The sequence below is a fragment of the Pangasianodon hypophthalmus genome, chromosome 15, assembly GCF_027358585.1.
Source record: "Pangasianodon hypophthalmus isolate fPanHyp1 chromosome 15, fPanHyp1.pri, whole genome shotgun sequence".
In the NCBI taxonomy this organism is placed as follows: domain Eukaryota; kingdom Metazoa; phylum Chordata; class Actinopteri; order Siluriformes; family Pangasiidae; genus Pangasianodon; species Pangasianodon hypophthalmus.
In genome coordinates, this window is record NC_069724.1 from 20558964 (window position 1) to 20584844 (window position 25881).

The following is a 25881-nucleotide window of genomic DNA, read 5'->3' on the forward strand; positions in this document are numbered from 1 at the left end:
ATGTAATTTAGGACACTGTTAAACATTAAATACATACTGTAGCAAGTGCTAGCTGTGTGTGTGTGTGTGTGTGTGTGTGTTTGGTGTTTGGAGTTCATATACAACTGCTTAATAATTTTTTGTTAAAAATGTTGAGACAACTACATGCTTAAATATAGAGATGAATCAATTTTAAACAAAATCCCTAAATTCTGAACCCCTGGGAAAAAAAAATCAACCTTTGGCAGAAAATTAAATGTAACCCAATTTTGCAGGAAAGCAGTGGAACTGGCAACACTGCTCACTCTTGCAAATTCACTCAATCTATATTAAAAATCAGGCTTTAAACAGGTTTTCTTAACAACTGAATAGGGTTGTATTTGAACCATAACACTCTTGTGCGTTCAAGTTTATCATGAGATCAGTTTGGTGAGTTTTACTGTAACAGATTATTTTTCTCATGAAGCAATAAATCAAATCACGAACGGTGGAAAATACGGTTTAGCAAACTTCAAATGCTTTGTTTCCCTTTGATGAGAAACTCAGATTAGCCAGAAAAAGCAATAAATTGATATCTTTAGAGTTGCTGAGATGATATAATCTTTCATATGTTCACAAAAGCTTGTAATTCTTAGTAAAAATCAGGAGAGATGCACATATAAAGAAAATATAAATTATATACTGGATAATATCTACATTAGTACGTCAAGAAGCAGCATTTTGTGCATGTTGTCTTTTATTTCATCACAGAGTGATGAGTTTTCAAACCCGCACAAAGAGTGCGGTTCTGTGAACTGTATATATGTGCGACAACCTTGACTTGAACAGAAGGTGTGCCGATTGTACGCAGCTAGGACGCACTAAAGCCTAAGAATCTATGAATCAGGAAATGTCTGTTGCACGTCACAGGCACATGCTTTAATTAAAGCTTCTTATCTTTCACACTTTAGAGTTATCAGCACTCTGTAAAAGCATTTAGCCTACTATACATAAATGCAATCAAAGAGAAAAAAAATCCCATCTTGAATTATTAACTGCATATATGTTGAGGTCATGATCATGTAAATAATTTTCCTTGATCCATAATGAGTTGTTTCAGGCACCAGTGATGATAAGAACTGCCTACAAGATACATGAAAAGACATAGAGTTGCTTTGATTAGGAGTGCAAGAATTAGCCATGAAGATTACCAAAATATTTTCCACTATATTATTTCACAAATCCACTAACTAGCCAATCAAATACATTTTTGAAGCTCTAATGTCATGGATCTAATGAAGAAATGGCAATTACAGGAATGCAGCTGCAATTGTAATGAAAACCACTCTCTTATTATTAATAATACAGATTATTAAACATATATTTATATATTATTCAATCTTAAATATGTAAATTATTAATAACCACCTTCTGGCCAATCAGATTTGAGAACAGCACTGTAGTATAATATCAACTACTAAACTGTTTTGATAAAGGTCACTCATGGAAGTCGTAGCATGCAGTTTGATGAGACAGGATACAAGTATGTATGCTCAGGATTTGCTTTATTATGGGCAATCCAAGAATCATCATCAGACAGAATCAAACATACAAGCATGATACACAGAACAGGTGCACACATTAGGGAAACAAACCAATGATAAAACGGGGCAGGGAATGGACTGGAACTAAAACAAACGCACATAGCCATAGCATAAACAAAGAGCATGTTGAGAATGAAAAACAAAAGCAAGCAGTGCTTACTGCTCTGGGAACACACACTGAAATGGGAAATTTGTGATAGATTTCTTAAATACGTTTTGTTGGTCCAAGGAGATTAAACAAAGGCCAAAATGTAATACCTCCTCAAAGAGGGTTGATATAAGACTGAGAAAATAGAATGAAGTCTGATATTAGACTCTGCAGTAAAACCAGATACAATACAGCAAAGACTGCAGAATGACTATTCCAAAAGGTCAACCATGCACCCTATTAGAACTGACAGTCACTCAAATCTGAAATACGTACATACAAATAGCCTGGCACACAGACCTGCCAATGTGAACTGTGCATAGAGTTGTAGCAAATCCTTATGGTTCCAATAGATCATGTTCATTTTTAACTGGCATGTAGCCAAGATGCAAATGAAGGCTTGAAAGCTTGCTTCCAGTACACTAATTATGAGCTAGTGGCTTGTCAGTTCAACTCTCAAGCACTTGCTATGTAACCTGATCTTGCCTATATGAGCACTGACCCTGAGCACAATGTCAGATTTTCAAAACAGACCACTGTCAAGGGAACAAAGCTAACATCTGTAGATCCGTCCACAGATGTTTTTTCTTTGAAATGCCACACATACTGAGAGCTATGTAAGCCAAAAGTCTAAAATCTGATTGCCTAAGTAGGACGAAAGGGTGCTCTTAGACTCTTAGACTCAAAAGACTGGTCTCCATCATTCCACTATGTCCTGCTTAGAGGGTTTCCACAGTGGCAGATAAGGAGGAGGAGGAGGAGAATGATTTAAAGCCATGCTTGAATAAGCAGTCCTGCCAACAGCCAGAAGTGAAGGACAGCTGGAGATTGTCCAAAGACAAATAGCTTGGCAGTGCATTTTAATCCTCTGGGAGTCATACCCCTTCACTGGGGCCGTAAAGGGGAAATGTTAGCTATTGCTGTTTTATCTCTGGGCTCTAAATAAAGTCAGGTCAGCAAACTATGCAAAAAATTGAGTGAAACACTGCCTGTTCCTACACAACACATCATGCAGTATAAATACATGGATAATTTAAATAAAATAAACAACTTGAGGAATTGTAATTGGAATCCCCTTTAAGAACAATGTTGATGGATTGGGTTTTACCCAGAATGCCCCAAAATGTTTTATTATAATGTTTTATAATGTTTTCTATAATCAGTGCTATAACACTGGACCATGTATAGGGAGTAAGACACCATAGCAATTTAGTTGTTGTGACTGCCAGCTGGATTTTCTTTTTTTTGTTTGTTTCAGGAAAATTCCTAGTCAATATCCCTACTATCATGGAAAATCCTGCCTTTAACGTCCCATTTTCCCTAAGATCAGTCGTGGTGTCATGTAGTCATGTCATCTGCAGAGATTAATCTTTTTTTAACCACTATTGAAAAGCAATGGGTCATAAAAGATAAAGCAAGAGCTTAGAGAAGTGCCATAATTAATAATTTATAACTATACAAAATTTGCATTTCTTATGGAGATAAACTTATTAGCTAATCAGCTTTTTAGAGGCATTTTAGAGAGTTAGCATTAAGTTACAATCACAAAATTTGCACCTTAGCACATAAGTCTCATCAACTATGGTTCCTTTACTGTTCTCTGTAATTTTGCGAGAACTGGCCAATGGGGACGCTATTTGTGAAGGCTGCTTGGGCAAGATCTCTCTATTTGTAATCATATGCTCTTGTGTTGTGTTGCTTGTGTGTGTGTGTGTGTGTGTGTGGGTGGGTGTTTTGTATATGTTGTGCCTGAGCCACACCTCAAGCATTTCAGTGTAAGCCTTGCATAAAGTTCCAGGTGCTAAATAAACCCTGACTTGACTTGACTCCTTTCAGGTCCTAGAGAATATCAGCTCATTGACTGATCAGGAATTTTGTGATACAATATTGAATGAACAAATTTTACAATGACCTTTGCTGACCTTTGGTGAAGCTAGCTGGGTAATGTCATCGGAGGCATATCAAATTGTTGAAAATATTTTATGTACTCAGTGCTTGGGAGTTCAGTGAATCTTGATGAAAATAAATTTCAAGGTAGGTTATGACCTTTAGGACTGGACGATATTTTTTCCCTATTGGAGCCGCAATTAAACAGCTCAGCATCTGAAATATAAAGGGCTCCAATATAGTTGTGACCTTTCAACGGTCAGCAAAGTATGTTCATAGATTACTCAGTAAACTAGTGCTTGGATATCGCAAAAAAAGTTTCTGTGAGTGCCCTGAAGGAAATGGCACATAATAATTGTATATACAATCTTACACACCAAGTACTTGGTAATTGGCTTCAGGAGTGGAAGATGTAGCTGAGTGGTAAAGCATGGGATGTTAGATGAAAACAAATTGCTCCTCTCTGTATTCTCTACAGTTATTTACATCCAGGAAGGCATTGGTGTTTAAATGAGAAGGCCAGACTGGGGCAGTCCACAGTGGAGGAAAGCGGCTGCTATAAAAACTGCACAGCTAGTCCTGATGCAGAAGCTCAATGCTTGGGGAGTCATTAAATATTGAGTCATTAAATATTCTTGTAGCAATGCAGAAGCTGTGTTTATATTTTCTACTATCAGGGATGGGCTTGAATAATGCTCTATGGTTCCAGATAATGAGTGACTCAATGATTGTGGTGACGTTTGTGTCCAACTGATATTACATTTACAAATAAGTATTTAAAGTGAATGTACAAGACATTTTAAATGTGAGTATATGTCCTTCGGAATAAACTATGTGCAAGTTTCAGATAAATAACTGAAAATATTAATAAAACATATGTACAAGACCTATAAAATACCTGTCTCTCTGCACTATAACTATACTTGACCTTGGAATATAATCGTTATAAACGTTAAAATCAATCTCATGCTCGAAACATCATGAGTCATCGCTTATAGGTTATGAAAATTGGACATTTTAGTCATGACCCATAAGGTTCACTCAACCCTGTCACCTGAAAAAGTAGTAGTTCAGTTGCTATGGCATTGGGCTCCTGATTGGAAGGGCAGAGTTCAAATTCTGGCACTGGCACTGTTGGGCCCTTGAGCCAGACCCTTAACCCCCAACTGCTCATTTGGAGGGCGAAAAGAAACAGAAAAATGTAATGTCCTTTTATGCCTGTAAGTTGCTCTGGATAAGGGTGTCTACCAAAAACAGGAAGTTGCATCATCCAAATTTTCTGAAGAGAATGTGAAGTGGAAAAGTAGGTTCTCTCATTCTTTTTTTTATATCATATATATATATATATATATATATATATATATATATATATGTATGTATTCAGATGAGTGCACACTAACTACACATGATAAAAGAACAGTGTTCAATTGTCTTATTGTCTGTAAACTCTTAACTGTGAAAAGAAGTCTAGCAGCAAGATCAAGTATAATGTAGCAGGAAGAAAAAACATGCCTCATAACAACAAAAAGTGTCCTGGCTCCAAATTAGCACAACAGAAAAATGTTCTCCCTGTCGTTGGGAGATCATGAGATTGAGTCCAGACAATGCCACGGCCATCTGTGCCCGGAAGCCAAGGGATCAAAATTGGCCATGTTCTCTGGATGGGAGGGATGGCATACTCTCTCTCCCCTGTCAGTCACAGTAACACTAGTCAATTTTAGGCATCTGTGAGCTCATGTATGCTGAAGCGGGCATGTAGCACTTTCCGTCGAGTGTGTTATGCTGCTCTGTGATGCAGCATGTGTAGCAGTTGGAAAAGATGCTGTTGACTGGCTTCACATATCTTGGAGGAAGCATGTGTTAGCCTTCACCCTCCCTGGTTGATAGGAGATGTATGATAGGGGAGAGATGGCTGGTGGGTGCGAACTGGCAGGTGACCAAATTGTGGAGATAATGGGGGAAAAAGTCCCAAAGCAGCATTATAAAGTGTTGGTGTGATGGTTGTACAGTGCTGTTAGGAGGTAGATGTGTGTTGAGTATTCTGACTGCCTCAGGGATGAAGCTGTTTCGGGGTCTGGCAGCGGTGGTGATCTGGAAATTACCAGTAACATTTCATCATTGCTTGTTCAAAACCATTAGCAGATAATTAGAGGATCTCTGACCTGATATACTGTATAACCTTAGGCAGGAGGTAACTGTAGGAATACCGATGTGGTAAAAGTAAGGGATTCAAATAGAGGGCTATAGGGACATAAAACAAGGTTTATGAACATATCTGTTTCACACACACACACACACACACACACCAAGGAAGGCTCATTCCTGATGATTAATGCCTAATACCTCAGTGGTTCAGAGCATAGGTTTGAATAAGGACCTAAATGCAGAATTTTCCCCCACTCCTGTACAAAATAAAGTTAATAGAGGTTAGAGGAAATTGGAAAAGACTGCAGTCAGGCATGATGTTGCACTAAATTAATCCAGCCTAGGACATTTGGGCATTTTCCCGAGCCTCTCAGAATATAGCTGTGTTTATTGGATGTGATTTAAAAGCCAAGCAAAACACAAAGCAGTATAAAGTTGAGGCAGTACAAAGTGCACTGGTGTAACAGTATTACATGGACTTCTTGCATAATTGTTACTGACAAATCACTGTAGATCATGATCTATTATTTAACATCATACATAAAATACAAAAATCTATGACTACTACTGTGAATGATGCGTGCGGTGCATTGAGCACTATCGCTACTTCAAAATGGTGTCGTAATTTATTCAACAGCAAGCCCACATAACCAGTTAATTACACCGTATCCCATAGTAGAGGTCAAAGGCGGTCTCCATCTACCTGTGCAGCAGTGCTAATAGCAGCAAAGTTTGGTGTTAAATGAGAAAATGGTGACCTTGTGGCCAAGAAGCAGGGGCGTCACGTCTATTAATTGTTGAGCTGCAATGAAAAGCCATTTCCTCCCCAAACAACATCAAGACGGGTGAGATAAGAGTTCAGTGTCGATAATGGGTTTTAAGCTACTACCCAGCTGGCAGGTCTCAGTGAAGGTCCACTCATATAGTACTTCCATTTTTTTGTTATTGTTTATTTGCTCCAGAAATTTCAAAAAGTCAAGAAGCAATTATTTAGCATGGCAAATGTGGAAATCCAGTGGAAATTATGTAATTATGCTAAACAAATCAGGGAGGAAAATGATAACAGAAATATAAAATATACATAAATATTAAAGATCTATGCCTTTTTCCCCACATTGCTAATATTGACGTGTGTAACTATATGCTGGATTCATACACTACATATATGGCCAAAAGTTAGTGGACAGTACACAATTGTATAGGATGTCTTTGTATGCTCTTACATTACAATTCCCCTTCACTGGGACTAAGAGGCCCAAACCTGTTCCAGCATGACAATGTCCCTGTGCACAAAGTGAGCTCCATGAACACATGTTGTGCCAAGGTTGGAGTGGAAGAACTCGAATGTCCTGCACAGAGCCCTGACCCCAACCCCACTGAACACCTTTGGGATGAACTGGAACACCGACTGCACCCCAGACCTCCTCACCCAACATCAGTGCCTGATCTCACTAATGCTCTTGTGGCTGAATGATTATAAATCCCCACAGCCACGCTCCAAAATCTAGTGGAAAGCCTTCCCAGAAGAGTGGAGCTTATTATAACAGCAAAGGGGAATAAATCTGGAATGAGATGTTGAAAAGCACATATGAGAGTGATGGTCAGGTGTCCACAACCTTTTAGCCATATAGTGTAACTACAAAAGATTCAGTATAGTTATTAATGAGAGATATTTCGCCTAACTGAAAGCAAAGAAAAAGAAAAGAAAAGGACTTTATTCAGTCTGCAAACAGAAAATATATGCAAGGAGAACATCTAACTCACCATAAATCAAGCAACCTTCATTTATATGGCACATTTCTTTCATTTGACGTGGTGGACAAAACATGCAGCTCACACTCAGAACTATAAATAAATAAATGAATGAATGAATAAGTAAGCAAGGAAGTAAGTAAATCCATAAATATATAAATAAATCTGGAATTGAAAAAGTGTACACTAAAGGCAGTAGCTACAATTCCTCAAGTGATGTATCTTCTTATTAGAAACCCCCTAAACAAACCAATGTGTAATATTCTCTACTAGAAATAAAGGTAATCTTCAGTGTATTAAACCTACATTTATTTATTTATTTTTTTAAAGCAAGTGCATTAATTCTGTGGTTGCTAAATCCCAGATGCTGTTAACTCAAGATTGAATAAAGACCTTAAAGCGTAACTAATGACCTTTGTGGGTAGCAGATCTTTATATGCTGCAGTAAAGGAAATGAAAAAGTGCAGAATTTCTTACAGAGGCTTGATTTACAAAATACAGCATTAGCACTCTTTAGGCATTGTGTTCTCATATGCTGGTTTCAGTTGTTACTGTGTACATCGTAACTCTCTATGTAGCTTCAGAGTCTGATCTTAATAAAGAGATACTTATTGGCTACTGGTTCAGGAAACAAAAGAGTAGCATGATGTAGGAAACTAATGTAATGGTTCGTATGACGATTAGGGGTTTTTGTTTTAAAATTATGGAAAAGAATGAAAACGCACGATGAACGATCAGTGTGAAAACATTACATAAGCATTACAACAGTAGCTGGTAACTAATTATTGTTGTAAATATTGTTTAATGGGAATGAAATATACTGTAAGGTGGAAGAAAATTTCTATAAAAATTTCTTTGCCATGTGACAATTCGCTTGATGCGAGAATTATGACATTCTTATTATTTGCATAATTTGGTAGAAAATGAGTAAAACATGGTCCTCTGAATTGTTAGCAGTGGATGAGGCCGAGCAAAAAAAGTCCTATTTTCTAAAAGATAGACTTCATTTGCTTTTATTGGACCCTGTGCGGTAAATACTACAACATTTAAGCACTGATGTTGAGCATTTTCAGTTTCATTTGCACAGCAGATTTCTGTTAGAGGCTGTATCAAATTTTGATTAGATTAGGAATCACCTAATTAGACAGAAACAATTTTGCATTTTTTTACCTTGGGGATTTTTGTAATAACCAGCAAAATTAGTTCAGCATCTGGCTCTTAGTTAACAAATCTGATGATAATGTAACTAGGCTTTAACCAAGGTTCAAGGTCCAAGGTTCTTTATTTGTCACATATATTACATACATGTGATGTATTTCTGTAGTGAAATGTTTTTCCTTAGTGCCTCGTCCCACAGTGCAACTGTAATACATAAACAGAATATAATAGAACAGAATATAATAAAAGCAGAATATGATAAAAGAGTATAATGAATAAAATAGAAAAATAAAAAATAAAATAGAATAGACTCTATGAGACAAAATATAGATGTTGTATGTAAAAATATGTAGAAAGTGTTTAGCAGCTTGAAAAGAGGAATCTTGGCAGCTTTTTGTGGACGTACTGTGCAACTCCTTAAATATGTATTGAGCTACACATTCCTGAATACTGTTCACAACTATGTGTATAAAATTGTAATAACAAATAACAAAACAGCTGCCCTGAATCATCTTTATTTCATTAAGGTGATGAGTTTTGCTATTGAAAATTTATTCAAAGCAAAGTTTACCAGGAAATCCAAGGCCAGCAAATGGATTAGGTAGAATGAAGAAAATAAAGGGAAAAAAAAGAGATTTCGGTGTTACCCAAAGCTGACTTACCTATACAATTAGAAACAAATAAATAAATGGTTTTAAAAGTGTTTTAAAGTTATAGTTATATTATATTATAATCAGAATTCTATTTACAAAAAGGACCATATTTACACAGATATCTGGCAACCAAATAAACGGGATCTCAATATTCAACAAAACAAGCATAGGGTCATAGACCAAGAAGCCAAAACAAATTATAAATCACAAGTCGCAATACAAATCACAAGCAAATGAACATGAAGTTGGGGTGGTCACTCCGCTGCGGTTACTTAAATGCTGTTGTTTTGTTGATGTCAGCAAACCTGCCACTGAAAACTATGATTTTAATTAAGGTGACTTTCGATTATCACAAATAAATAAAGTTCAGTCTAGTTCAGTACTACAAATGTTAAATCGGTCATGCGGAAGATGGATCACTCATACATGAGCTGGTTGCTATGCTTCAGCATTTAGTCTAATTTTATTTTACAATTTCCCACCATTTTTTGTTCAACTGAGTAAAAGATTTCACCGCAGCAATGCACAGACACAGAGCAGGCCTAAGATTTGAAACTAGTATAACTGCTGAACCAGGCACTTTGACTAAGAAACTAGAACTCTGTTATTTTATCTTCTACGTGTCCTAAGTGTTCAATCTTGAACCATTAAGAGTTTCTTGGTCGTCCCACTGAGGTAGCTCTTAAAATCAGATTCCAAGTACAACCATTTTAGGAAATTAAGAACGTTTAACTACCCAAAAAAAAAAAATCCCTAAAGAAGAGTGTAAATGTTTCTTTTTCTCCTTTTTTTCTTCCAATCCAAGCTGCTTGTGTAACTATCTGGAACATGCAGCTTGAATTAAAAAAAAAAAAAAAAAAAAAAAAAGGTGTGTTCTTTGACTTGTCTAATGAGTAAAGGTGATTAGTTTGGAGGATTAAAAAAGAATAGAAAGCATAGACTGCAACCAATTTCTCGTTTTCTGTGGTCAATCTGCATTTCTTTTACCAATAGAACAAGATGGCATGAATTAATGAACAGATTGAATTTCTACTGCGTCTTTCTTCATTTTCTCTTTAAAACCAATTAGGTACCAATCCCCTGCCGTGATAGCTAGTTTGCTAAAGAGAAATCCTTGAAGGGAGAAGAAGTGAAATTACCAGGAAGCTCGAGTGTTAGCAGAAGTATTGGAGAAGCTGGGAGGCATGTGGAATTTATTCTCATCCAATCATAGCGAGTCTTTGATCCATGACCAGGCTGATCAGTGCTGCTTTAAAGGCTCAGTCCTTCACTGTAGCCTCACATGCACACTGCCTCTCATGAACCCATGATGTCTGACTGCCTCAACACATACCTCTGAGTGAAGGGGTCCCCATACACACATATGTTTCAGTTTCCTTCAAAACATCACCCTTATTTTTTATCTTTTCTAACATTCATATTTCTTTCTCTCTAACAATTTCATACATGTGAGCCTAGGCTTAGTCCGATCGCTACCTCATTGTTGATGATAAAGGACAAAAAACAAGATTTATTTTGTAACGAAATTCTGAGTTGACATTTTCAGTTAAAAACTCAGCATGTTGGTCTAATGGTTTCCTAAATTACCTGCAATGGTGTTTGACGATCTACTGATAATGACACCAGTGGGAATTAACCCTCGTTTCACGTCTACCTAAAGAATGATGCAGCAGCGCTTTAGTCCTTTAAATCTGTCCAACTCTCTCACATCCTCATCTGTACACTCTGCTGAAAAGATCAGCTTCTCACTCTTTAACTTTCATGCTAATAACACTGTCATCTTGTAGTCTCTTTAACTAGCCAACCGGAGACTCTGACGTAACTCAGTGCAACTGCATCCTATGCTGGAACTTCGAATCCAGTGTTTGTTGTCTTCACTATTTCTACACTGGATTTCTCATCAATATCATATTAAACAACACTGAAAACTGGTAAATGATAATTTCTTGCTTTCTTGTTTTGCTTTTAGGAGCTAATCTGACTTATGTTTGAGATAATGTATTGTCAGTCTGTGATATACATAACTTATCATGGGAATATTAAAAAAATACAGCACCAACCAACAAATTAGCACCAGAATCGTCTCAAATATTTGAGTATAAACATATTCAGGGTGGACTTTTCTTTTAATAGAACTCAATAAAATGGATTCTGTTGCTGGCTTACACAACTGATTACATTTTTAACACATTATAATGAATAATTTATACTGAGTTTTCACTACATTCTCTATGCTTACCTGATATTACTGTGTTATTAGGTAAAACATCAACCTGAGCAGATTTCATTAAGTACGATGTGTGTTTGTGCCTTACATGTCTATTAGACCCATTAAAATGATTGAAACCTTTTTCTTCAGACATTATTAGACAATATTTGCCCCGAAAGGGTAATTTATTGATGGCTGCATGTTTTTCTTATTTTTCAAGGACCTTAAGGCATCAAAAACCCTACTGTGGTTTTGATGAAAAAAACAAGCAAGCTGGTCTAACATATGTCTCAGTCAAACTGAGACAGTCAAATTGATACTCCTGGGCACTCTCAAACGTGTGAGACGTCTGGCTGACACCGAGAAAAATCTGTTAATCAACTTTGCCAGTTTCGAGCTGATGCTGATGAAAGTTTGTGATGATTCAGTAACATTTTATCTGAAGCGTACCTACATAACACATTCATAAGCATTGCATAAATCTTTTATAAAGCAATAATGGAGAAATTATCTAAGGCTTATGTCATAACCTGTGAGCTGAACATTTTCTATGAATCCCATATCCATAAATCATTATAACTCTGCTTATAATTCTTTGCATGGTTTTATATAAGGAGCTTATAAACTCTTACAATGCTTCATAAAACTCTCATAACATGCTATAAATAATTCCCTGATAACTCATGTTGCAACACAAGTATGATTCTTCATTATAATGTGTTGTACTGGACAACCTATAATTAATAATAATGATAATAGGAATAATGATGACATTTTAAATGCGTATAATGTTTTTTTAATAATTGTTAATAAATATTATAGTTATTTATTATAATTATTGAATTGTAATCCATTTGCACACAAAGTCATTATAAGTTATTAAGGATTTACTACATTATTAGAGCTTTATGAAGCATTATTAAAGTTTATAAAATGCATACAAGGGTTCATCACCAACTTACAAAGATTTATGAGCACAGTCATAATGATTTATGAATATATGCTTCTTAGAAAGTGTTAGCAAATTTTGCTTTGTATTTGCATTATATTTATAACATGGTTATGATTCACTATGTATACCTTCTCCAATTTTCTCTGACTAACATTCTGTAAGATAAAGATAAATAAAAAATACAAGAACAGCTAATGATGAGTCACCTAGTCACATTAAACCTCATGAATTTTGATATATGTAAGCCTCCAGCTTTGTAACCGGATCTATGCTTAGCTTATGAATGTCTTATAAATGCCCTGTTTAGGTAACCTTCGAATAAAGTGGTACTGATAAAGTGGTAGCTTTATCAGGAATGGGTGACATGGGCTGAATAATGCTTTACAAATCACATGACTGGATACACACATTTCCATGAGCTATCCATCAAGTAGCTTGAGATGAAGCACCAAAAAAAAACATATGGGTTGCTTAAAAACATATGGGTTGATCCTCCAACCTAGCACAAATTCATAATGAAACGATCATGATCAATATCGCATCACATAAGGAAATCAATTATGAGTCTTCATTTAGAAAGACGGTCGCTACCAGATGGGAACTGAATGAAGAGTAAAGACTTGAGACGGAGCCAAGCTATTTTTTAATCATTTTAAATTATGCAAAGGAACATCTCGTAGCATGACATAAGGAAGGTAGGGATTTGCGTCGTCATTCTTCTGCATGCCAGAAGAATGAGATGCCTCTCAATGAACGGACTAATATTAATCTCTAGGATCCATCAACAGTCGACAGATGGCTATGGATCATTTGCAATTTTGAAAAAACGTTGAGATTTCACTGAACCATTTCTAACGTGACAGACAGAGCAAGTTTGTGCATGTGTCTGTGGTCTCTGATTGATTGATTTCTTGTTAGGTTATTAGGAGGTACATGACTGTTCTGCTCAGTTATGTCTATTTCTCAGGCACGTCATAGGAAGACCGTGATGGACACAAACCCGAGCACCATGCTACAGACTGAACAGTGAAGTGCTATTAGGCCATTCCATAAGCTTCCACTGCTATCATTTAACCTTCATGTTCTCTTCAGCATCCTGTGGATTTGTCTCGGTTTGACAGCTCTGTTATGGCCGTATTCAGAGTTCTATACATTTACTCGAAGGTACAATAGTCAATATATATTTATTTTTATTATTACTTGTACAAATAACCTGGAAAATATGTAGACCATAGTAAAAATTATTGTTTAAGCCATGGCCTCAACTCCCCAATGCCCTTTTACTCCATCCCTATCTCAGTATGAAATCAGTAAGCGCCCAGCACAACCTGAAAATTACTGTGAGCGAAAAAAAATCACTCTGTGCTTCGAAAAAAAATTACATTTGGAAGCTGAATTATGGACGTTGCTCCTGGATGGGTATGTAAACACAATCTGTATAAAGCTTTGAATTGTTGAATCAAGCAGATATGTTTTTTTTTTCATTACAAATAAAAAAGGACAGAAAAGGCACTCTTGACCATTCTCAAAAACCACTATAAGCAGAATTTTGTGTCTTCATATTGTTATATCTTGGCTTTCAAGCAGCTGAATGGCCTATTGTGTAGCTTAAAAAGCTAGTGATGCTAATACGGGTGCTTAAAATCTCAAAACCTAATTACAAAGAAAATTAGGATAGCAAAGGCCCTCGTTATCATTCTCATATAAAAGTATTAGCCATGTTTATAGCTTTATACCTTCAGTTGAATGGCCATGTGTGCTTGAAAGTGATTTCACGACATTCCTTGCTAATGCTAACTCTAATTAGCATGCTAACTCTAGGTGAAACACCATAGGTTAGTGTACATGGGTGGGAAAGGGGCGGAGGGTTTATGCTGGATCAGAGAGTATGGAGGCCATATTGTTAAATTAAACCAAATTTCCAGTGTTTAATGTGCTAGTTATAAATATAATTATTCATGCAGCAATATATTGCGATATACCAGACTCCTATTAGATTTATTTCAATGCTTCCCATCTTCTCATTCTCACTTCATCATATTGCTCTTTTTTATTTTTCGTTTTTAAAATGTCTCTTGGTTTTATGTTACATCATATTACATTTGACAGCAAAGAAAAAAACATGATCTGCTTCTTCAGTCCAAATTTTCTATCCCTAATTTTTTGGCAGGGCTTAAAGACAAGTGCTTGTGTCTAGACACTCTTGCAAACCCCGATCTCACATGCTTCTAATCAAAACAAATCTGGCAATTTTGGAGATGGAAATTACAAACAAGTAATTTGCATAATCTTAAATTGATTGCAAAATCAACTTAAGCAGGTGCGTAACCTGACTCTGAATACACATAACTTTCCCTGTGTAAATATTGACAGAACTTTTAGACTTATGTAACCAAATTGAATATGATTCTGAATGCTGTCACATCAACCCTGTCTGTAAAAACCACATTTCCATCACCAGATCTATCACATGACCCGTTACTTTACTCTCACTCCCTGCACCTATAATAACGCTCACTACTCATTACATAGGAACACGTCAAACCTCTACTCATTGCAAATTAGTGCTCCTAGCTCATTGCTTTCTTCTGCATTTGACCTTGAATTGTTTATGTTATTGAATTTGCTTTTCCTAGGCTAATCTGTTTATTGATCACCTGGACGTTCGATTTTCTGTCTGCCTTTGCCTTTGGATTTGTCTGCTTTGCGAATATACTGACACATGCCTCCAAACCCCTGTGCATTAATGACACATGGTTTGTATTCTAATTATATATTTAAAAATTGTATATTGAAATGATGTTTTTAGCAACGGGTCTGATAGCACACTACCACTCAATCATCAGTTTATCAAAAGAAAAATATTTAGGGCTGATAAAAGCCCTAGGCACTTCATAACTAATTCAAATGTCAAAAAAAGAACAAAGAGCACTTATATACAAAACTCTCTCTCTCTCTCTCACACACACACGCACAGAATATTAATAGGTACTGGGAAGAAAATGTATAGAGAAGAAATGGGGTGATAAATGAAGGTGTCCACTCTTGTCTCCCCTTTTTTCTCTTCTCACAGGTTTCCCTACTGTCTACAGCGTCAGTCCTCAAGGAACTAGAAATTACTGACAATCAATCTCGCTTTCCCAGAGCAGAAATAAAGAACTCTTGGCTTTTAGCCAGTGAAAAGTTGCATTGTTCCGTCTAAAAACCTCTTATTTAAACAATTTCCCATTCTAAATGTAGGACAGACTGAATCCAGCTCATTTCGATTCAACTCCATAATGGGCTGGAATAATCTTTAAATGTATAATCCTTTAAATGAACTTTAAATGCAACCTTCTAAACTATTCCCAAGACTTTAAACCTCTTTTGTGCTACTAATGAATCACATTGAGTTAAAGCGCAGTCTACTCTGATATTTATAAATGTTATTTGATATTCTTTCAAAAAAAATGAGGTTACTGAAAGTATAACAAATCTGCTTCTACATTCAATGTTAGAATGTAATGCAATCTCACTATCTGTATCAAATATCCATATCTGTATTTGGATTGAAACCCAAAGTGGGCTAGCCTAAACCAGAAGGCTTTTCTTTCTTTTTTTTTTTCTTTGAATCCTATGATTATGTGCTTTGAAAACTAGAAAATGCTAGAGGAATCACGGTAAAAATCCCAAACTGTCAGCATGGTCTACGAATTCTGGCTCTGACAGTTCCTCCACCTCAGCTACATCACTCAAGTTCATAATCAGTCTCTACTAGAAATGAGTGCAGGGCTGGTTTTATTTTTGTTTGTTCTTGCCAGACATATTTTCTGGAAAATTTAGTTGCTTCTATTTCAGAAATTAAACACAAGCTAGCAGTCGAATGTAAACCACTGTGATGCTGACCAGGCAGTTCCCGAGGGTGTTTTCACAATAGGCCCAAATATTCGCGTCCGCACTCAGGACCAGTTCTAGGCTTTTTGGGGGCGGGGCTCATAATCAAAGGTTGTGTCCAAATTGAAGAATTCCTTCTGAACCGTGAAACAGGCTGGTTTGCGGAATGCTAGGCAGTAGGTTAATCCATTTATTTATTTATTTAGTTATTTATTTATTATTTTCATGTGATATCAACACTCAAGCGGCAAAGAAAAAACGCTTTTTAGATGCAGAACATGTCGTTGTGTAGAAATACCTGCAACCAAACTTGTATAAGGAATTTTTATTCATGAAGGTGTGACGAGACATGTATTTTTCACGACATTCTCAGGGCAAGCACTTGCACCACCAAGGAGAACTAATTACAGTGCTCTAGTCCTATGAAAATCTGGGTTTATATATCAATAAAATATATAAGAAGAGCGATGAATAATATTGACGCATTTTTACATTTAAAAGAGAAAAATTTTTTAGGCTAGTATTTCCCATGTATTTGTAAAGCCTGTGATCTAAATGCAATTATCAATTAAATACACATATGTGTGTGTGTGTGTGTGTATATATATATATATATATATATATATATATATATATATATATATATATATATACACACAGTATATATGTGGCAAAGTTATTTCTGCCATCTTGGCATGTGATATTTGTTTCTTTGATGTGGGCGTGATGTGGCAGTGATGCGACTGATGTGGCAGTGATGCGACTGAATCCACTGATGAAGAAAGACGGCAAATGAATGAAACCCACCACTTTTCCTCTCCCCTGCCTTTCAAAACCGGCATGAAAGCACTAATCTTTGTGTGATTCATCACCACCGAAATGGATTATTTAATTTTCAAAACACTAGGATTGCAATACACTTGTATGCCAGCACCATCTGCATAATGAAAGTGATTCATTTAATTGATTTTATGGCAATAACATATATGTGACATATATATGACAATAATATATATGTTTGAATATACTGGGATTGTCTTTCTTGAAGTATGAAATGAAATGTGAAATGTGTATAATGCAAAATTCTCAGTAGTTGTAGCTAGTTATTTTTGATAATATGCAATAATACTATAAGTAATCTAAAAATAAATTACACATACAATGAATTTACTAAAACAGTGGTCTGAAAAACTACAAATCTTATAACATGTAATAAGTAGATAAGGAGTAAGGTGTCTTTATTAATAAGTAATAAGGAGTCTGCTGTCATAGAAAAAAATAATGAAGGACAGGGTGGTGTTATGTGTGTTACAGTATCACTTACAGTATATTATAACTGCTACAGTATAAACAGTCATTCCCTCACCAGCACATCTTTTTTTTCCTTCTCTCTCTCTCTTGACATTAATAAGACAAATAATGCAGTTTGTCATTTTAAACCAGAATGTGCAAAGACCTCCGTTGTGTGGTAGACAATGTAAAGTTACAGCTTTAACTCTGACTGTTACAGAGTGCTGAGATTGCAGACTTCCAAAAATGCTAAATGATCATCTCCTTACAGAAAACTTCACCATATCAACTATCAATTAGTTATTTTTTAAAAAATGTGTTTATGTGGACCATCCATCATACAACTCCCTGTGATGTACGTTGGTACTATAGAAATGATAATGTATTCGATTAATTTATAACCTGTAGCTGGAAGTGCTGTCAGGGCTGCTGTTTTAGAAAATTAATCATCACCTTCTGACCAATCAAGCATGGTATAATAATGGTTAATTGCGTAACACATTAATAGAGGTTAAAATCACAAAATGTATGCATATACTCCTGAAAAAAAAATTATGTTGGAGATTTTTTAGTGTATCAATAGTTAAAGCTAAGGTTTCAGCTTTCCCAAAGAGGTACCAATCCTTGTTATAGGGAATTATTCCTTGCAGCTGTCACCCTTTGCTTTCACATTAATGGTTGAAAGCCAGACTTCTGTAAGGCTGTTTTGTTAGTCATTAAAAATGATATATACATTAATTAAAATTGTAATTGAAATTTTATCTTGACATAATTGCAGCGAACAAACTTCATTAAACTTCATTATATAGTTACTATGTACAAAAGAAGGCTATGCTTGTAATAAACTTTATGCTCCAGGAAGCATAATCATTATGCACTTATGACTTTTCAGTCATGGTGTGTTATTTCCAACTCTTAAGGACATTCATGCCTGGTAGACCTCAAGAATACATATTCAAATGATTGAAATATCTTCTGGCATCTTCTGTGCCCTTGGCATATGTACATTTGGGATATGAAATAATAGCACAGCACAGTCATTACTTATTACTTAAAAATTACCTCTACACTCATTTTTTGCCCATAAGCATTGGCTTCTGTGAAAATGCACAGATTGCTTAAATGCTCTTCACCACGCGTCACCTCTGACCCTCGTGCAGAAGGAAGAAATCAGCAGATTCTAACGCGCTGCTCCGTAAAATGTCCACATGCATACAAATAAGAAAAACGCAAGATGCTGAAACATATTTTAGAATTTATCTCTATTTACTGGTGTGCTCCCCCTTTTTTTTATAAAATGGATGGAGCTGTTCATTCAAATACAGAAGGAAGGAGACAGTACAATTGAATGAGCATCTAACACATCAGAGATTATGAATGACAAAGGGAGAGAGGGGCAAGCTGTTGTTCCAGTCTGTTCTTGCACCCCATATTGGCAATAACCATGAATCTAGTGGAGCATGCTTTAAAGCTTCAACCTCTATCTGTTCACAGACTATAAATGACCGTTACTCTGAAAGCTTTTAATGATGCATACGCTCTGTCTCTTGCCATGTTGAGCTTGTGTTTCTGACTCCACAGGTATGCACATTGGCTTACAGGACCACCTCTAACAGTTCTTCACATTCGGTTTAAAATGAAAAAGGGTTTCCAGCAATGTTTTTAATGCTAATTTAAAAAAGAAACACAAATAAAATCCAGAATTTTGAAAAAAAAAAACAACAACAACTATACATCACAAATGTTTAAAGAGTAATTGATAAAGACAAGAAGGAATGGAACATGTAATAGCTTATAGGGCACAAATAAGTAAAAATAAGAAGTAATTGTGGCACGTGCAAAAGTTAGTCAGTACTTAGTAATGTGCTCTTTGGTAGATCTCACGGCTTGCAAACGCTTTTTATAGCCAGATAGGATTCTTTCTATTTTTGTTGAATTTTCACCCACTTTTCCCTGCAGAATGCTTCTATTTCTGATATTCTTGGGCAGTTGCAGCATTTTTAAGGTCTAAAGGTACCTACATATTTTCAATCATGTTCATGTTCAGGAGAGTGTAAGGACCAAGAGCTTCAGCTTGCATATTTTTGAAGTAGTCCATCATGGATTTTGAGGTATATTTTGGATCATTGTCCTGTTGTAGAAGCCAATCTCTTTTCAGTTTCAGTATCTTGACTGACTGTTTCACATTTGCTTCCAGAATTTGCTGATATTCACGAGAAACAATTCTTTCGTCTACCTGCGCAATGTTTCCTGTGCCACTGGCTGCCACATAACCCCGAAGCATAACAGATCCACCTCTACGCTGAACAGTTGTCAAGGCACTCTTTTCATCAAGTGCTGCACCTTTTTACCTTATATACCTATATACCTTTGGTGATTGTGGCCAAAGAGTTCCATTTTTGCTCCTTTAGTCCATCATCTGGATATGTTTTTGCATTTTATAGATGTTCACGTTTGTGAAGGTAAGTTTTCCTTCTGATGACTCTTCCATGCAGATCATGTAGTGCATGTAGTGCTGCACAGTAGAGTGCGCCACCACTCCTGCATGTCCTTAGTGTCATAAGGGGGATTTGCTTTGACTTTTTTGCCCAGCATATGGGCAGTTCTATGTATTTGAAGGTTTTCTTGGTCTCCCAGCTCTTGCCTGGACTTCCACAGTTCCCCTCAACTGCCATTTTATTATTTTGGACAGTGGAAATTGTGAGCTGGAAGCCTTTTGATAGCTTTTTATAGCCTTCCCCTGCTTTGTAGGCATTAATTAGCTTCATTTTCAGATCGTCAGTCAACTGCTTAGAGGAGCCCATGGTTGTTGTGTGTTAGGACAAGGGTTGAATAGCCAGAGAATTTATTACACTCTGGAATTTTTATTCCTAATGACAATTCTTGACCTGTCTAATGAGTCGATTAAGGACTAGTGAGTTAAGTTCTGACACTTTACAACTAGAAGGGTCTCCAAACATTTGCACATGCCACACTTATACAAACTTATTTATCAAATATAAAGTAACTTTGCATTAACATTTGTAGAAAATGTTATTTTTAAAATAGTTTTGTTTACACATAGCAAGACACAGACCAATAGCATCCCTGCAATATGGGCATTGTAGGGTTTTCTTGTAGTAGTAGTAGTAGATGGATACACATTAATTCAAGTTAATTCTCATTTATTTTTTGCTGAATTGTGCAAAACCTTTGAATGAAAACCAAGCTGTTGTCTCAGCAAATGTCCACAGGGTGCATTAATGAATGCACAGAGAGATTAGCATCTTTCTTAGTATGCGACATTAGCGTATTGCCTTAAAGATCCCAGATCAAGTATTCTTCCCCATTTTCAAATTTGTTATATATACTGTATATACACCATAGAAAGCTTCATGACTCAATTCTACAGCTTTTTAATGACTCTCCAAAATCTACACTTCAGCAGGAGCTACCAGATCTGTGTGTTATTGCCAAGTGTGTGGCTGAATAGATACTGACTGCTTGAGGCAAACAGACAGGCTCTTGGCATTTTCTGTATATGAATCTCTGGACCATAATTAGAAAATATTTCATTACTATCTCTCCAGACCAGCGTAAACATGTAGCACAGGGATAGATTAAACATTTCATATATTTTTGCAAAAAAAGATATGCAGTCTAGACTAGACTTCTGCCATTGTGCAATGTGTATTTTTTAAACCTGGGAAAATGGGGAGAGAGATTAACAGCACACACCCTTAGGCATACACAATATGGTAGAAATTAGGATATTTCTGGCCACATTCAAAGTTAAGTTATGCACATGTAGTGAGGAATGAATACTGACTTAATACCAACAACATTCAGACCGCAGACCCACGCACTACTCAGATAGTTATGCACTAGGTAGAGTTTGCCGAAAATAGAAGCGCGTCTCCAGGGCCATTTTTGAACATTTGGTGGCCCTAAGTGACAACTTGCTCAGGCTGACAACCCCCCTAACCCCTCACCCACACGCACATGCACACACAGATGATCATATTATTTTATATGCAAGAATAAACAGAATTAATGCTTCATTATCTTGGATGAGGGAAAAACAATTTAATAAACAGTCAAATAAAAACAACTTAACAGGAACGAATACATAAGGAATTAAACATTGAATTTGGCTTAAAAATGTACACGCATCACGTTCATGTGGTTCTAACACTGAAGACACCCCAAAACATTTCCTTAAAGCACCTCATTAGGCTACTTAGCAGGAAAATCATGTCTTCATTGGTCTTAATTGTCTGAGGTGCTAGTACAATGCTCTGTTTAGATGATTACTTGAATGTTTGCCATCTTCTGATTTATATATCAAATGGTGAAAAAAAGTGATTCTGAGAGTGATGGTGAAAAATACATTATTCTGAGAGGATGTGATAATTGTCATAGGCGAGTATCCTTTTCAACCCAGGATACATGAGACACAAGAGAAAACAACAGCAGGTTTATTAGCCAAGTGTGACTACAAATGCATGCACATGAATACACACACACACAGTTTGCATATTCATAGCCGTTAATTAAGCCCAATGCTCCAGCAATTCAAACACTACTTCACATCAGTGATATTAATAATTCGGAGAAATATAACAACTTTATAAATGCTCTGGGCCATCTTAATTTGAATTAGCAATGAAGGAAAACTCACAGTAGAGGAACTGTACGGCCAGTGCAAATATCAAATCAGGTTAAATATATTGGATTGCAAATACTTATTTTCAAGAGTGATTAATTAAGACTCATTTGAATATACTTTCAATTACAGAGATGAAGTTATTAAAGCGACTGGTATTAATATGTATTAGCTGATCATAATTACTCATAATTATCATCAAGACAAAGTGATACATTAATTTGAGTGGATGTGATGATTGTCTGCAGCAAGTACCTTTTTTAACCCAGCATATATGAGACACAAGAGAAGACAACAGCATGCCAAGTGTGCCTACATATGCATGCCCGTGAATACACACACACACACACACACCCACACACACACACACACACACACACACATACACACACACTGCATATTCATAGTAGATAATTAAGCACAATGCTCCAGCAATTCAAACACTACTTCACTTGAGTGCTGAGCTCATGAGCTCCTTGCCCTGTGATAGGATCTGTATAATCAGATAAGTCATGAGTGCAAGTGCAGGCATATTTCTATAAACAAATGGCACATGGAGGCTTGTTTTTCTCCCTGCTGCCTTATTAAGTCCCATGAAGAAGCCACCACTCCCAAATGCCACATAATAACACCATTAAGGAATAAGTGCAATGTACACTTCACTGTCAACTGCAAGCACAACCAATTTTTTTTTTTTTTTGTAATGATAGTGTACTCTACTGCAGGGAAGATTCACTCTCAGGACTGGTTTGGGGTCAATTCTAGTCATGGCTGCCTGCTACTATGATGAGTTTACTGTTTACAGTTTACTGTGGTCTCTTTATCAGTGTTCATAGCGTGGGTCAGAACACAGAGCACATTAAAAAAAGATAATCCATATCAACAACAACAAAAAAAAAAAAACTCCAGGAAACACAGAGTCAGAAAACAAGACGTAGAACCATGCAATGACAACGAACAAGACTTTGTGACGAGGTGAAGGAACAGGAGGATAGAAAAAGACAAACCACTTAAAAGTGAAACACGGTACAGGTGAACACATTAGGGTAATAACCCAATGATAAGACAGAACGGAAAATAAAACAAAGCACATGACATGAACGATAAATGCACTCTTGCATTTTAGCAGATACTAAAAAACTAAAACAGTGAAAACGTCAAACATCAGTGATGATGAATGAAGATATATGTGCAATTTAAAGGGTTACTCATAAGTGAGCACTATTCCTTGAAGTACTCCTTTAAGGGTGCCAATACTAGGTAACTAAAGCAACAGTGTTCCAGCTCTACGTGTTTGGACTTGTAATAATAAAGTACATTATAAATTATGCCTTAAATGTTAACGTGAAATAAAAGGTGGAGATTTTTGACAAACAAACCTAAGGAAGTAAAAAAGACAATACTATTGTGTCAATGTTTAACAAATGAAACATGGGAGACAATGGATACGTACAAAAGCATTTACTTCAAGCATTTACACTCGAGAAAACAAGAGAACGTGCAAGACAAAGAACCCAATGAGAAGAAACTAAACACGAAGAAGAAATATGTAGACAAGCGTGAAATAACAGAGCTAGCAAAGTCGGAAGCTCATCCTCGCCTGCCAGTTATTTATTTATTTGTTTGACACAAATAAGGTTGAATTACTGTAACGTACATACATATGTATATTTTATGATTCTCAATGGGTTCAGACAGCTTTATTAAACAAATGTTTTACATATTCCTGTGCAAGTCTCTTACACAAGAGTCAAGGCTACATAGGGACACTGCTTTATGTATGTGGTGCATGTTCATTTGTTTGTTCCCTCCAGTAAATTAGTGAGTGAGTGCTTTTATGAGATGGTTTGACAACTCTGAAATTCAGACTCATTGCTCATGTCATCTACCGCCAGAACATAGCAAATAGAGGTGAACACTATAAGAGCTCCAGACAGAGAGTGATTGAGGAAAGAAAGAAAAAAAATAATAAAACACTGGTATGGTATCATTATTGGTAAATATACTGCCCAAAATGGAGCTGAATTATTTATTTTCAAAAAAATGAATTTCATTCATTTCATTGGAATCTATATCAAGACTTCATACAATGTTAAAATCTTGCAAGATGTAATTATTTATAGGTATAATGAGCTCATGCTTAGAAATTCATAATGACATACATACCTTGTTTCATATGAAATGTTCATATGTTCATAGGAAAGGATTTGTGACTAGTCCTTATCTTTCCTTATGGAAAAATTTGTGTGAAATTAAACAAAATGATTTTTAATGAAATTTTTTTTTTTTACCTCCCTGAAATGGCTTATTTTTCAGATTCACATCAAGAAGTGTTTTATTCCCCTTAGACCACAGCAATTTGCCACTATTACGATTTCTTTTTATTTATTAATGAATGCCACATCATAGTTTTAACCATTTATAGTTACATTTAATGGCAAAACATTATACATATTTTCCACCTCGATACTGGTTAATAATAAAAAATGGACCCCACCAATTAGCAACGCCAACAAACACTGGTTCCACAAAGCTCCCATGACTGTCACTTTGTTGCTTTTATGTTGTCATATTAAGATAAAACGCTAAGCAAATGCTCTTTTGGTCTCATTTTTTTCCCCACACAGAAATCATACCACCAGGTTCTGCAGTATCTCCCAATTTTAGCTCTTTCTAAAAGCACCAGATTAACGAAATTCAAAGCTTATCAGTACACAGTGAGCTGTTTCCCTTGTGGTATCTTTTATATTTATCTCTATTAATAGATAAATGAATGAATTATCATGCAGTTGGTCATATAAATAGTTGTCACGCAAATTGTAATTAACTGGGTCCTTAGATAAATTACAGTTGATGTTTTGCCAGACGCCTTTGGCAATGTTGTGTAAGCGAATTCTGTTTATCACTTCTGTTTTAGCAGACAATCCCTCACCAGCCTTTCTTTTTTTCTTAATAAAACAAAACAAAAAAAAAATACAGCTTGTCATGTTACCAAGAAAGTGCAAAGTCCTCTATCCTGAACTCTCCTGTGGCTGAAAATGTACTGCTGACTGTTACAAATTGAGACTGGAGACTCCTTCCATAAATGTTAAATTAATATCTGCTTACAGACAAGTTCACCATATGAATGATAAAAAAAAAAAAAAAATCCATTTATTATTAGCCTTATATTATGTGGAGCGTCCAATAACACAGTATTTGAAATTGAATTGAAAATGAATCACCTTCTGACCAATCAGAATCGAGAATTCAACATTAATCAGTGACATTTTCAGTGATTTTAGCTGGTATACTATTGGCATTGAAATACATATTTTCCACCTCGATACTTGTTAATAAGAAAAATGGACCCCAATGATTAGCAATGCCAGCAAATACTAATTCAACAAAGCTCCCATGACTGTCATTTGTTGCTTTTATGTTGAGATAAAATGCTAAGAAATCTTACCACAGGTTCTACAGTATCTCCCAATTTTAGCTCTTTCTAAGAGGGCCATATTGACTTGAAATCCAAAGCTTATCAGTACACAGTGAGCTGTTTCCTTTGTCGTATCTTTTATATTTATCTCAATTAATGAATAAATGAATGAATCATCACGCTGTTGGT